Below are 13,563 nucleotides of genomic sequence, written 5' to 3'. Positions count from 1 at the left end.
GGTGCTCTGCATTTACCTATAGGGGAGAGGGGGTGCTCTGCATTTACCTATAGGGAAGGGGGGGAGAGGGGGTGCTCTGCATTTATCTACAGGGAAGGGGGGGATAGGGGGGGTGCTCTGCATATACCTATAGGGAAGGGGGGAGAGAGGGGGCTCTGCATTTACCTATAGGGAAGGGGGGGTGCTCTGCATTTACCTACAGGGAAGGGGGGGAGAGGGAGTGGGGTGCTCTGCATTTACCTATAGGGAAGGGGGGAGAGGGGGGGTGCTCTGCATTTAACTATAGGGGAGAGGGGGGTGCTCTGCATATACCTATAGGGAAGGGGGGGGAGAGGGGGGTGCTCTGCATATACCTAGGGCTGGGCAGTATGACCATATATGTGTATCACGGTATTTTTTTTTACTTAACCCGCGTGCGTTGTTCGGCTTCCCCCCCCAAAATCATGTGACCCATCAGCACTGTTCTGCTCCCCCTAATTAATGATTGGCCCAGCGGGGTACTACTCACATATGTCAAGCACTGCCCTCCTCCTCTTTGTTGGGGGCCGCCGGCGATGGAACTCGCTGTATGCCAGTGGTCTCCAACCTGCGGACCTCCAGTTGTTGCAAAACTACAACTCCCAGCATGCCTGGACAGCCAACGGCTGTTCGGGCATGCTGGGAGTTGTAGTTTTGCAACAGCTGGAGGTCCGCAGGTTTGAAACCACTGCTGTACGCTGTATACCTATGCCCGGGCTGCAAAAGATACGGAAATAAAACTTTTAACTCACCCATGTCGGCCGCACGCTGGGGACGGGAACACTGGACAACCGTCAGCCTATCACCGGCCGGAGCGATGCCCCGCCCCTGCCAGTGATAGGCTGAGCCCACTGTCATGTAAGAAGCCGGCTTCATACATGACAGTGGGCTCAGCCTATCACTGACCAGGGCGGGGCATCGCTCTTGCCGGTGATAGGCTGACGGCTGTCCGGCGTTCCCGTCCCCAGCGTGGGTGAGTTAAGTTTATTTTCTGTATCTTTTGCAGCCTGGGCATAGGTATACAGCGTACAGCAGTGGTCTCAAACCTGCGGACTTCCAGCTGTTGCAAAACTAAAACTCCCAGCATGCCCAGACAGCCGTTGGCTGTCCGGGCATGCTGGGAGTTGTAGTTTTGCAACAACTGGAGGTCCGCAGGTTGGAGACCATTGGTGTACAGAGAGTTCCATCGCCGGCTGTCCGGGCATGCTGGGAGTTGTAGTTTTGCAACATCTGGAGGTCTGCAGGTTGGAGACCACTGGCGTACAGTATAGAGTTCCAGCGCCCAGCGGCCCCCAACAAAGAGGAGGAGGGCAGTGCTTGACATATGTGAGTAGTACCCAGCTGGGCTGATCATTAATTGGGGGAGCAGAACAGTGCTGGCGGGTAACTTAGCATTAGTTCCCCGATGTGGGGACAGCGCTGTGCTGGGCTGATAATACATTCCCGAGGGGGAGGGGCCCAACTGGTATTGCGGTATGTGGGAAAATTCATATCGTGCAGCCCAAAAAATTTGGTATTCGGTATGAACCGGTATACCGCCCAGCCCTAGATATACCTATGGGAAAGAGGGGGGGGGGTGTAGCTCTGCATATACCTATGGGAAAGAGGGGGGGTGTAGCTCTGTATATACCTATGGGGAAGAGGGGGTGGGGGGTTTAGCTCTGCATATACCTATGGGAAAGAGGGGGGTGTAACTCTGCATATACCTATGGGAAAGAGGGGGGTGTAGCGTAGCTCTGCATATACCTATGGGAAAGAGAGGGGGGGGTGTAACTCTGCATATACCTATGGGAAAGAGGGGGTTACCTGGCTACCTACCTACCTGCCCTTTTACTGTGCAGGACACCAAGGAGGGCATTATTGCAGTTTGTGGGCCTATAGATGGAAAGATTGTGTAGAGGAGGGCACTGAATATATGCAGAGTCTGACATGTTTTTCCTGCAAATGTTAAGAGATCCACATGGCGGACTTATCCGGACAGAGAAGAAAAGGAAAGAGGACTTCGCTGATCAGAAAAGACGGAATTGTGAGTCCCAAAATGTAACTGTAATCACTTATATGGTATATACATCCTGTGTACAGCTGATATCTACCGCCATATGGTCCTGTATATAATCACTTATATTGTATACAGATTCTTTATAGTATACTGGTCTGTATATAGTGGTTTTATTCAGTACAGTATGGCAGTATTATCCAGTTATTGTGTGGTGGTATATATTTACTCCTTGTATACCAGTATTATTGGTCATGGAAATTTACCTACGTTAAAGTGTTTCTTATATATATAAATTTTAATTTATTGTGTGTGGGATTTGGGTGAAATAGGAGCATGGCAGAAGATTGACGAGCTGCAGAGCCTAGCAGGGGCCCTTGCCTTTTTATTGGTCCGGGTGCCCGAGTGTTGTCAGTCCGCTCCTGGGGGGAGGGGAGGGAGGGGTGTAATTAAGGGGGGGTGCGTGTATGTGTGTGTGTGTGTGGGGGGGGGGATGCCAAACAAAGGGTCCGCCCCGGGTGCCAAATGCTCTAGGTACGCCCCTGGAGGGAGATAGGATCCCTATTACAAGCTATTGGTCTTCACAAGTTTTTACTCATAAGCATTTTGTTATGATACAACTGAGATATGTGAACAAGTTTCACATAACCTAATTCTCTCCTGTGTATAGACATTTCTTTTGTTCAGCAAATTTCTTAATTCCAAATTTTAAATGTCAAGGAAGAAAAGCCTGAATCATGTATCTCTCTTTTTTTTAAATGCGCACTGTTAGAAACAATAACTTTTGATATGTTATCCCTAGTATATGATGGTAATGAAATGACATAACGCTGTAAAATGATATCAATATTAGAGATGAGCGAATCGAAGTTGACAAACCCGAATTCGTTACGAATTTCATGAAAAATTTGATTCGCAACGAATTCGAATATCGCCGCGATTCGATTGCGCGAATCGCTTCATTAAACTCCATTTTACAGCGTTCCAGGCTATTGGAGACCTAAGATGGCGGATCCACATGTGAGTACATGGGGCAGGGGATTATGGGAGGGCGGGAAACAGCGGCAGGAATGAAGGTTGGCGGGCTGACCCTGAATCACATGTGAGATGCAGCCTATCAGTGTGATGTCACAGCCCCTATATAATTGGCGGCCATCTTGCCTCTCTTCATTTTATCTATGCACTCAGATAGAGAGGACGGGACTGCGGGTGTGTGAATAGCTCATACCACAGCGTTACACTGCAACTGCTAGTCACATCAGCATTAGGGAAAGACAGGAGTGCAGAGTGCTTTGCTGTTCACACTGAGAAGGATCATTGATGGCTAAACCTCCTATTCACGTTATTGAGCATTGCAGCAGAGAGGGGCAGGTAGCTGTCAGCTGCCTCATACAGATCTCCAAGCTGCCTGAACTTTCTGAAGCATCTTATCTCCTCATTTTTCAGCCCAATTGAGGTTTTTTTTTGCTCCACAAATCTTTTGCTGCTCAGAATTGTGTGACCGATTGCAATTTAGGGTTTAATCCCTGTATTTTTTGTTTTTTTGTGGTGCTGCACTGTTGGGTCCTGCTGCTGTTCAGAAATACGTGATTGTTCAGTGGAATGTAGTGCATTTGTACCATTTTGTACCTGTTAATCTGTCAAGGGGCTGGCTACATACTGTGCAAGTCCAAACAATAGTATTCACCAGCTGTTTTTTTTTTTTTTTTAAATACAGAGTTTTTTCTGCGTATAGTTACACATATTACTGCCCTCGTCAGTGCATACCGCATAGATACATCCAAGTATTGTACCATTTAGTACCTGTTAATCTGTCAAGGTGCTCCATACCGTCAAAGTCCAAACAATAGTATCCACTGGCTGGTGTTTTTAAAAAATACAGGGTTTTTTTCTGCGTATAGTTACACATATTACTGCCCTCGTCAGTGCATACCGCATAGATACATCCAAGTATTGTACCATTTAGTACCTGTTAATCTGTCAAGGTGCTCCATACCGTCAAAGTCCAAACAATAGTATTCATCGGCTGGTGTTTTACAATAATACATACTGTGAAAGGAGAGCCGTAAGTAATCACCTGCTGCTGTTCTAGACAAATACTGTTTAAAGAGTAGTGTAGCGTATTGTAATACCCTCATAAACGCATTAATTATGTCAGGCAGAGAAGTGCCAGGACGTGCACAGAGGAGCGGCAGAGGCCTAAATACTTCAGACAGAGTTGGCAGCAGACTTGGGGCGAGTGGCAGCAGGAGTCGCAGCAAGAGGCCTGAGCCCCCGTTATCAGACAGCGGTCGTGTCTCCACCAGCAACCCATCTGCCATCGTCGATTGGTTAACACGCTCATCCACATCATCACAAGTGACATCTGACACCCCCAGTCAACAGTCGGTGGGTTCCTCAGACACAACCCTCAGTTGGCATGGCCTGGGAGCAGTCCCTGTCCTCCCATTGCCTTTGTCCTATGCTGTTCCCTATCCTAAAGAAGTATCTTATGCTGTGGGTTCAGCTCCACTATTTACTGAGGACGGTCTAATAGAGGACAGTCAGCAGCTACTGGACAGCCAAGAAGGGGAGGAGACATGCGCCGCTTGCTCCGCTAGGCGGCCAAGTAGTGATGCGGAGAGTGACGTGGGAGGCGGTGTTGCAAGGGTTCAGGGTCCTGAAGCAGACACTGTTGGGAAACCTGAGGAGGACATCAGTGACGTGCACACACCTGTTGATGATGATGAAGCCGATCGCAATTGGGAGCCGGTTGCAGAAGGGGCTTCATCATCATCAGGAGAAGAGAGTTGCCGGTTGCCCTTGAGGCAGCAAGGCGGTAGCACGGTTGGCAGTCAGCGTGGTGGCAGGAGTGGAAATTCAGAAGCCAAACGTGCCCGAGGGAGACCACCTACTTCGCGGCAGCCTACCTTTCCGGGAGGTTGCGGAACAGGGGTTCCTGGAGATGGCACCAGTAGCAGTCAATTAGTGCAGACTGCAGGTGGGAAAATCAGCTACTTGGCGGCGTGGAAGTTTTTCATAAGGCATCCGGAGGAGGTTCACGTAGCCACATGCAAGATCTGTCGGCAGAAGGTGAAGCGTGGCCAGGGTCCCAATGTCGGCACCACGGCCCTGCGTCAACACATGCTTCGCCACCATAAAGCGGCCTTGGAGAACCGTGGCTCCGATGTAGCGGTCCAGCCTGCTGCATCACCCAGTGGCCATCCGCTCCCTCCTTCATCCAGCCAAGGCTCCACCACCTAAGCTGAAGGGAGCTGTGTGTCAAACCCTCCTTCTGTCGCTCCTGCTTCTCCCGCTTTTAGTCAGCCATTCCGCCAACAATCCATCGGCGAAGCCATGTCCAAGAGACAACAGTATGCGCCCACTCATCCAACGGCGCAGAAGTTGAATGTGCTCCTGTCCAAGTTGCTGGTGTTGCAGTCCCTCCCTTTTCAAGCGGTGGACTCTGTACCTTTCAGAGAATTGATGGCTTGTGCCGAGCGAGGTGGAGAGTCCCAAGCAGTCATTTCTTTGTGAAGAAGGCAGTACCAGCCCTGCATAAGTTTGTACAAGAGAAGGTGGGCCAGTCCTTGAGCCTGTCAGTGGGTTCAAAAGTGCACGGCAGTGCAGGGAAAATACTTGTCTTTTACGGCCCACTGGGTCAATGTGGTTCCTGTACAGCCACAACAGCAACTTGGACAGGTCACACCGCTTCCTCCTCCACGTTCTCGCTCCCAGGCAGTTGGTCTTGTTACAGTGTGCGACGCCTCATCCTCATCCTCCACCGTGTCCTCGGCCTCCACTGCACGTTCAAATCTCGGTGGCCCTTCATCGTACCATGTGTGTAGGGCACGGCGGTGTCAAGCTGTTCTTCACATGGTTTGCCTTTGCGAACGGAGTCACACAGGGGAGGAACTGCTAAAGTTCATTCGTAAAGAAATCCGAGTATGGCTTACTCCATGAAATCTGGAAATGGGAACCATGGTGACCGACAATGGGAAGAACATTGTGTCCGCGCTGCGACAAGGAAGTGTGAAACATGCGCCCTGCATGGCACACGTGTTGAATCTGGTTGTCAAGCACTTCCTCAAGTCTTCACCCCATTTGCAAAACATCCTGAAAATGGCAAGGAAACTGTGCATGCACTTCAGGCACTCGAACACCGCCAAGCACACCTTCCTTGAGCAGCAGCGGCAGAACGGTATCCCACAACATAGTTTATTTGTGACGTTGCCACACGTTGGAATTCCACCCTCCATATGTTGGACAGACTATACGAACAAAGAAAAGCCATCACCGATTTCTTGATGATCCAAGCAGATAGGAGTACTCCCCTGTGTAACTTCAATGTGAACGAGTGGCTGCTCATACGTGACACCTGCTGTTTGCTGAGGCCCTTTGAGGAAGCCACATTATTTGTAAGTCGCTTGGATTACGCTATGGATAACGTAATTCCACTCCTACATTTCCTACAACAAATGATTGAAACCATGGCTGGTCACGGCAATGGAGACGTTGCGCCTACATCTCAAGGCTACATGAGCCCTGTGGGGGCTGAACTGGAGGAGGAGGATGATGAGGGGCAGAGCGGAGCACAGTTTAGGTTGGATGAGATGGCCGGTGTTTCATAGTTACATAGTTAGTACGGTTGAAAAAAGACATACGTCCATCAAGTTCAACCAGGGAATTGAAGGGTAGGGGTGTGGCGCGATATTGGGGAAGGGATGGGATTTTATATTTCTTCATAAGCATTAATGTTATTTTGTTCCAGGAATGTATCTAACCCTGTTTTAAAGCTGTTCATTTTTCCTGCTGTGACCAGTTCCTGAGGTAGACTGTTCCATAAGTTCACAGTTCTGATGGTAAAGAAGGCGTGTCGCCCCTTGAGACTAAACCTTTTCTTCTCCAGATGGAGGAAGTGCCCCCTCGTCCTTTGGGGGGTTTAACCTGGAACAGTTTTTCTCCATATTTTTTGTATGGGCCATTAATATACTTAAATCCATTTATCATATCCCCCCTTAAACGTCTCTTCTCAAGACTAAACAATTGTAACTCCTTTAATCGCTCCTCATAGCTAAGATGTTCCATGCCTCATATTAGTTTAGTCGAGCGTCTCTGCACCATTTCCAGCTCCACAGTGTCCCTTTTATGGACTGGTGCCCAAAACTGAACAGCATATTCCAGGTGAGGCCGTACCAATGCTTTATAAAGGGGGAGTATTATGTCCCTGTCCCTCGAGTCCATGCCTCTTTTTATACATGACAATATCCTGCCGGCCTTGGAAGCAGCAGTCTGACATTGCATTCTATTCTGTAGTCTGTGATCTACAAGTACACCCAGATCCTTCTCTACCACTACTCTATTAAAAAATTTGCCCCTCTTTTACCCACAAAATAGACCTTTTTGATCCTGACGTGTGTGGAATTGTATGAACTATTAAAATATAATATTTATGATCCTCCATTATGAATGGCGTAAACTTTTTTTTAAAAACTGCAGAATTGCGGATTTTTGATCGCTTCACATATCAGAAAAAAAATTAATTAGAAGCATTCATAATGTCCCATCTAAACAAAAATGGTGCACATAAAAACGGCAGATCACAGTGCAAAAAATCCTCATACATCTCCGTATATGGAGAACTAAAAAAGTTATAGGGGTCATAATAGGGTTATAACAAGATTACGCTTACACATTTTCATAATAAAAAATAAAATAAAGCCTTTATAAATTGTTTATCATAATTATGCTAAGCTACAATTTGATCAGCTCAGAGAAGCCCATCACATTATAGATTGGCAAAATGTCCTCAAAAACAAGAGTATAGATAATAAGTGGGAGATTATTAAAAATGTATTAAATTCTCACTGTGAGAGGTACATACTCTATGGGAATAAAATGATAAGGAACAGAAGAAAACCAATGTGGATGAAAAATTTTAAGAGCATAAATGGCAATTAATAAATAATAAATGACAAAAAAAAATTCAGCTACTAGAAAGTAAAACTAGAGTGTAAAACTACCAGTCATATCCAACAAAAAAAGTTATGTTACCCAGTAGTAGAATTGAGCGAACTTTTGAAAGGTTTGGTTCACCGGACTCGCAGAACTTTTCAGAAATTGCGAGTTCAGGCTCTGTTCGACTCGAACCGGCAATGAAATAAGCCCCTAAACACGTTTATTACATTGCCTTACGGCTCTAAACACCTGTCTAACACTTTTAGGAATGTATTTAAGTAGTTTTAAAGTGTTTTTAAGGCTCAGTTATGGAGACATGCGGTAGCCCATGGTAACTATTACAGTTCGCCCATTTTTTAGGCTTATTCACACCAAAATAAAGCTGCATAAAGTATCCCTGGTTGTCGGTAGTAGCCTGCTGGTGTTAATATGCACAGAAAGGCGTGGGAAGACACAGTGGCTCCATGCTTGTTAAAAATTATCCCTTTTTTTGTGGATGATGGGTTGTGGATGTGTATGCCTGGCTGGAAGTAGGGTGATGGTAGATTGGTGTTACTAGTGATTGGTGAAGCCAGTGTACCGCAGGTGGTGGCTGACTGATGTTATTAGTGTACAGCATGAGATGGCAGACTGGTAGTAGCAGTATGGTTCCTGGACTGGTGACATGCATTGTGTATGCATAGACCTGGCTGAAACTACCAGCAGAACATGTCATATTGGCTTACTGGAGGAAGTTGTAGTAGTCTGCGTAAAGCAGCAGGTTGAGACACCTTTAAAATGAATTCAAATTTGGCCAGCCAGGTGACCCAGGCCTGCCTGGCTGGCTGGAGGGAGAGACGTTACAATAGCAACTTTCAGCATGTCACAGTGGTTTACTGGAAGAAGTTGTAGTAGCCTATGTACAATACCAGGTTGAGAAACAATTAAAATTAATTCAAATTTGGCCAGTCAGGTGATCAAAGCCTGGCTGAAGGGAGGGAGGTTACAATATCAACCTTCAGCATGTCACAGTGGTTTACTGGAGGAGGTTTTAGTAGCCTGTGTACAGCAGCAGGTTGAGAACCCTTTAAAACCAATTTGAATTATGCTTCAGCCAGCTAGGTGGCCCAGGCCTAGCTGGAAGTAGTAGGTTTGCAAAAAAATAAGTTTTAATTTGGCCAGAAGCCCTGGCTGGCCACAGGGCATTTGCAAAAGCAAACGCAATAAATTAGAATTTTGCCCCAGCCAGGCCTGGCTGGGGAATCACACTGAGACCTCAGTAATGGAGCAAAACTTTTTTTGGACACGTATTGCCCCTGTCCGTAGCTATTACTCCATGTGTGGCATCAACCGTGGCATGCACTGTTCTGCACACAGACAAGTTCTTGGAGTCGCCCACCCTCTCCGCAAAGCAGGTATGGCTTTCTTTGCAAAAAAATAAAATGGTGACTAGGCACGTGCCACTTGGGCTGGCCACACCCCATTAGTTGCCTGAGGGCCCTGGAGTCAACAAGATGGTATGAGAGGGCCTGCCCCACCAATAAATTTGCCAGGTAAGAATTGAGGTGTACTTCAACAGGGTGACTAGTAGAAAGATGAGAAAAGACAAGAGAAACGGCATTCTGATAGTGTAGTAGGCTTAAAAAATGTGGCTAGAGTAAATGAGAAATGCCGCTTACCGAATTTTGGAAACCGTTTTTATTTTTTGTTTTATGAAGTGCGGGTGATACAAAGGCACCTGACAAAGAGAGGAATCCCCTCTCGAAATGCGTTTCGAGCGTTTGGAGACAAAATTTCTGATTACAGAATCAATGGCTGGCACTCCAGAGGAATCTGGTAGAGGAAGAGGTGGACGAGGATGAAGACCGTAGACAACCAAAAAGGGAGAAGTCTTGGTAGACTCAAAGTCTCTATGATTGTAAGAAAACTCTGCCCAAGGCAGAAGATCAACCCAATTGTCCTGCTGAGCAGAAACAAAATGTCACAAGTAGCCTTCCAGGACCTGATTGACTTTCTCCACTTGCCCATTGGATTGAGGGTGGTAGGCGGAAGAAAAGTCCAGATTAATTTTTGAACGAGAACAAAGGGCATGCCAGAATTTGGAGACAAATTGCACCCCATGATCAGAGACAATGTGGGAAGGGAGGCCATGTAGACAAAACATTTGTTGGAGGAAATGTTTGGCCAACTAAGGAGCAGAAGGAAGTCCGGGGAAATAAATAAAATGTGCCATCTTGGAGAACCGATCAATGACCACCCAGATGGCGGTATTGTTACTGGAAAGAGGAAGATCGGTGATAAAATCCATTGCTATATGAGTCCAAGGAGTATCCAGGATAGGCGAGGTCAGTAGCTGGTTACAACAGTCTTGTCTTGAGCACAGATGGTACAAGAAATGACGATATCTGTGATGTCCTGTTTGAGATGTGGCCACCAATAGTATCTGGAGATTAACAGAAAAGAATTCTTGATCCCAGAGTGACCAGCCAACAACAAGGAGTGTCCCCAACTGAGGACCTGATGTCTAAGATGAGGAGGAAGGTACGTCTTTCCAGGAGGGACTTGAAGAAGAGAAGCTGGAGCCTCAGTAATAAGAAACTCAGGAGGAATGATATAACGTGGAGTGAAGTCTTTACCAACAACATCAGAGAAATGAGAAAGAGCATCGACTCTAACATTTTTTTCTGCGGGACGTAAATTTATGAAGAAGTTGGATCGGGAGTAAAAAAGCAACCATCTTGCTTGACGGGCATTCAGACGTTGTGCAGATTGTAAATATAAAAGTTTTTTGTGATCTGTGAAGATTCTGAGAGGATGAGTAGAGCGCTTTAAGAGATGGCACCATTCTTCTAAGGCCAGTTTAATGGCGAGGAATTCTTGATCACCAATTGAATAGTTTCTTTCCGCAGGAGAAAAGGTCTTGGAGAAAAAAATCACAAGTAATGGTTTTGCCTTTAGAGGAATTTTGAGTGAGCACTGGGCCGGCTCCTACAGAGGATGCGTCAACCTCCAAAAAGAATGGTTTTTCAGGATCAGGTCTAAAGAGAAGTGGTGCAGAAGAGAAAGCAGACTTTAACCGAGAAAAAGCTTCTTCAGCCTCTGGAGACCAATTTTTGCTGTTACTATTCTTTTTTGGTAAGGGCTACTATTGGGGCTACTAAGGAATAGTGTTGAGCGGCATAGGCCATATTCGAATTCGCGAATATTCGCGAATATATGGACGAATATTCGTCATATATTCGCATATTCGTTATATTTTCGTTTTATTTTCGCATACACGAAAATTCGCGTATGCGAAAATTAACATATGTGAAAATTAGCATATACAAAATTAACATACGCGAAAATTCGCATATGCGAAAATTAGCATATGCGAATTTTCGCACGCCAGTCTCACACAGTAGTATTACAGCCTTCTTTACACCACACAAGCTGGAAGCAGAGAGGGGTGATCACTGTGATGTGTACTGTGAAGAAAAAAACAAAAAAAAAACGAATATTCGTAATTACGAATATATAGCGCTATATTCGCGAAATTCGCGAATTCGCGAATATGCGATATTCGCGAATAATATTCGAATTGCGAATATTCGCGAGCAACACTACTAAGGAAGAAAAATGAGGAATGAATTGACAGTAGTAGTTGGCAAACCCTAAGAATCGTTGAATAGCCTGAAGACCAGTAGGACGAGTCCAGTCCAGGACAGCTGAAAGCTTAGCAGAATCAATCTGTAGTCCTTGATGGGAGAGAATATAATGAAAAGAAAGGTGGACTTGTTCTCTTAAAGAGACATTTCTCCAACTTGGCAAATATACGATTCTCCCAGAGACGCTGCAGGACTTGGTGGACATGAACACGATGAAGTTTTAAATTGGGAGAGAAAATCAGGATATTGTCCAGGTAAACTACAACGCAGGTATACAAAAGCTCACAAAGATGTCATTAACAAATTCTTGGAAGACTGCGGGAGCATTACAAAGACCGAATGGCATGACTAGATACTCAAAATCTCCATCTCGGGTGTTAAAAGCAGTTTTCCATTCATTGCCTTCTCGAATGTGAATTAAATTGTATGCTCCACAGAGGTCTAATTTAGTGAAGATTCTTGCTCCACATAGACGACCAAAGTGTTCTGAGATCAGATGCAAAGGATAGCGATTTTTGATGGTGATTTTATTTAGTACCAAATAGTCAATGCAAGGTCGAAGAGAGACATCTTTTTTTCCCAACAAAGAAGAATCCAGCCCCAGCAGGAGAAGATTTTCGAATAAAACCCTTTTGAAGGTTTTCTTGAATATATTTTTCCATTGCTTGCATCTCAGGTAAAGAAAGCGGATAACTTCTTCCCCGAGGAGGTGTAGTACCTGGCAGAAGTCAATGGGACAATAATTAGGGCGATCTGGAGGAAGAGTCTCTGCTTGTTTTTCACAGAATACATCTGCAGAGTCATGATAGGGGAAAGGAATGCCAGACTTAATGGGAGGAGAAGAAACAATCTTAGGCAGAATGGACTCAAGACAATGACCTAGACAAAAAGCTCCCCAAGAGAAACCTCTCCAGAATTCCAGTCAAACTGAGGAGAATGAAGCTGTAGCCAAGGAAGTCCTAGAAGAAGTTCAGAAGTACAATGAAGAAGTACTAAGAACTGTATATTTTCCTTGTGTAACACTGCCACTTGCATGATGAGAGGTTCAGTGCGAAAAAGGACCTTACTCTTCAGGTGTTCTCTGTTAACAGCGGCTTTATTAGCCGAGACACTGGTAAACGATGTTTTTGGACCAGGGAGGCATCAAAAAAGTTCCCTGCAGAACCAGAATCGAGGAAGACAGATATGAGGAAAGAAGACTTCGTAGAAGACGAACAGGCATCGTCAAATGTGGAGAGGTACAGTTCACACCCAGGGACACCTCTCCTACGTACCCTAGGTGCAAAAAGTACACTCTTTTAGGAAGTGTTCAGGACTAGCACAATAAAGGCATAAGTTCTTAGTGCATCTACAGGTTCTTTCTTGAGAAGAAAGTCATATGCGGTCCACCTGCAGGGGCTCCTCTGTAGGTGGAGGGGAGATGATTGAGGAGGACGTTGAAAAATGGGGACCAATCGGGAATAACGCCATGACCGGAGTGATTCCCTCTCATTTCGAAGCTCCTCTTGTCTCTCTGAGAACCGTACAAAAATACGTGTAGCAAGGTTGATGAGATCAGGGAAGAAGGAAGATCTCGAGCCGCCAAGGCGTCCTTGATCCTACTTGAGAAGCCCTTTTTAAAGGTAGCGCAAAAGGCCTCATTATTCCAGGCCAGTTCAGAGGCCAAGATGCGGAATTGCACTGCATATTCTCCCACCGAAAAGTTTCCTTGAGAGAGATTCAGTAAAGCTGTCTCCGCTGAAGAAGCCCGGGCCGGTTCCTCAAAGACATTCCGGAATTCAGAAAGGAAAGTCTGGAGATTAGAGAACAATGGATCATTGTGGTCCCAGAGTGGAGTAGCCCAGGCCAAGGCTTTCCCTGAAAGAAGGCTGATGACAAATGCCGCTTTGGCACGCTCAGTGGGAAACTGATCTGCTTGGAGTTCAAGGTGCATGGAACACTGAGTAATGAAGCCCCTGCACAATTTCAGATCTCCATCATACTTAG

The sequence above is a fragment of the Hyla sarda genome, chromosome 6 (assembly GCF_029499605.1).
Source record: "Hyla sarda isolate aHylSar1 chromosome 6, aHylSar1.hap1, whole genome shotgun sequence".
Classification (NCBI taxonomy): domain Eukaryota; kingdom Metazoa; phylum Chordata; class Amphibia; order Anura; family Hylidae; genus Hyla; species Hyla sarda.
This window is presented reverse-complemented; position numbering follows the sequence as displayed.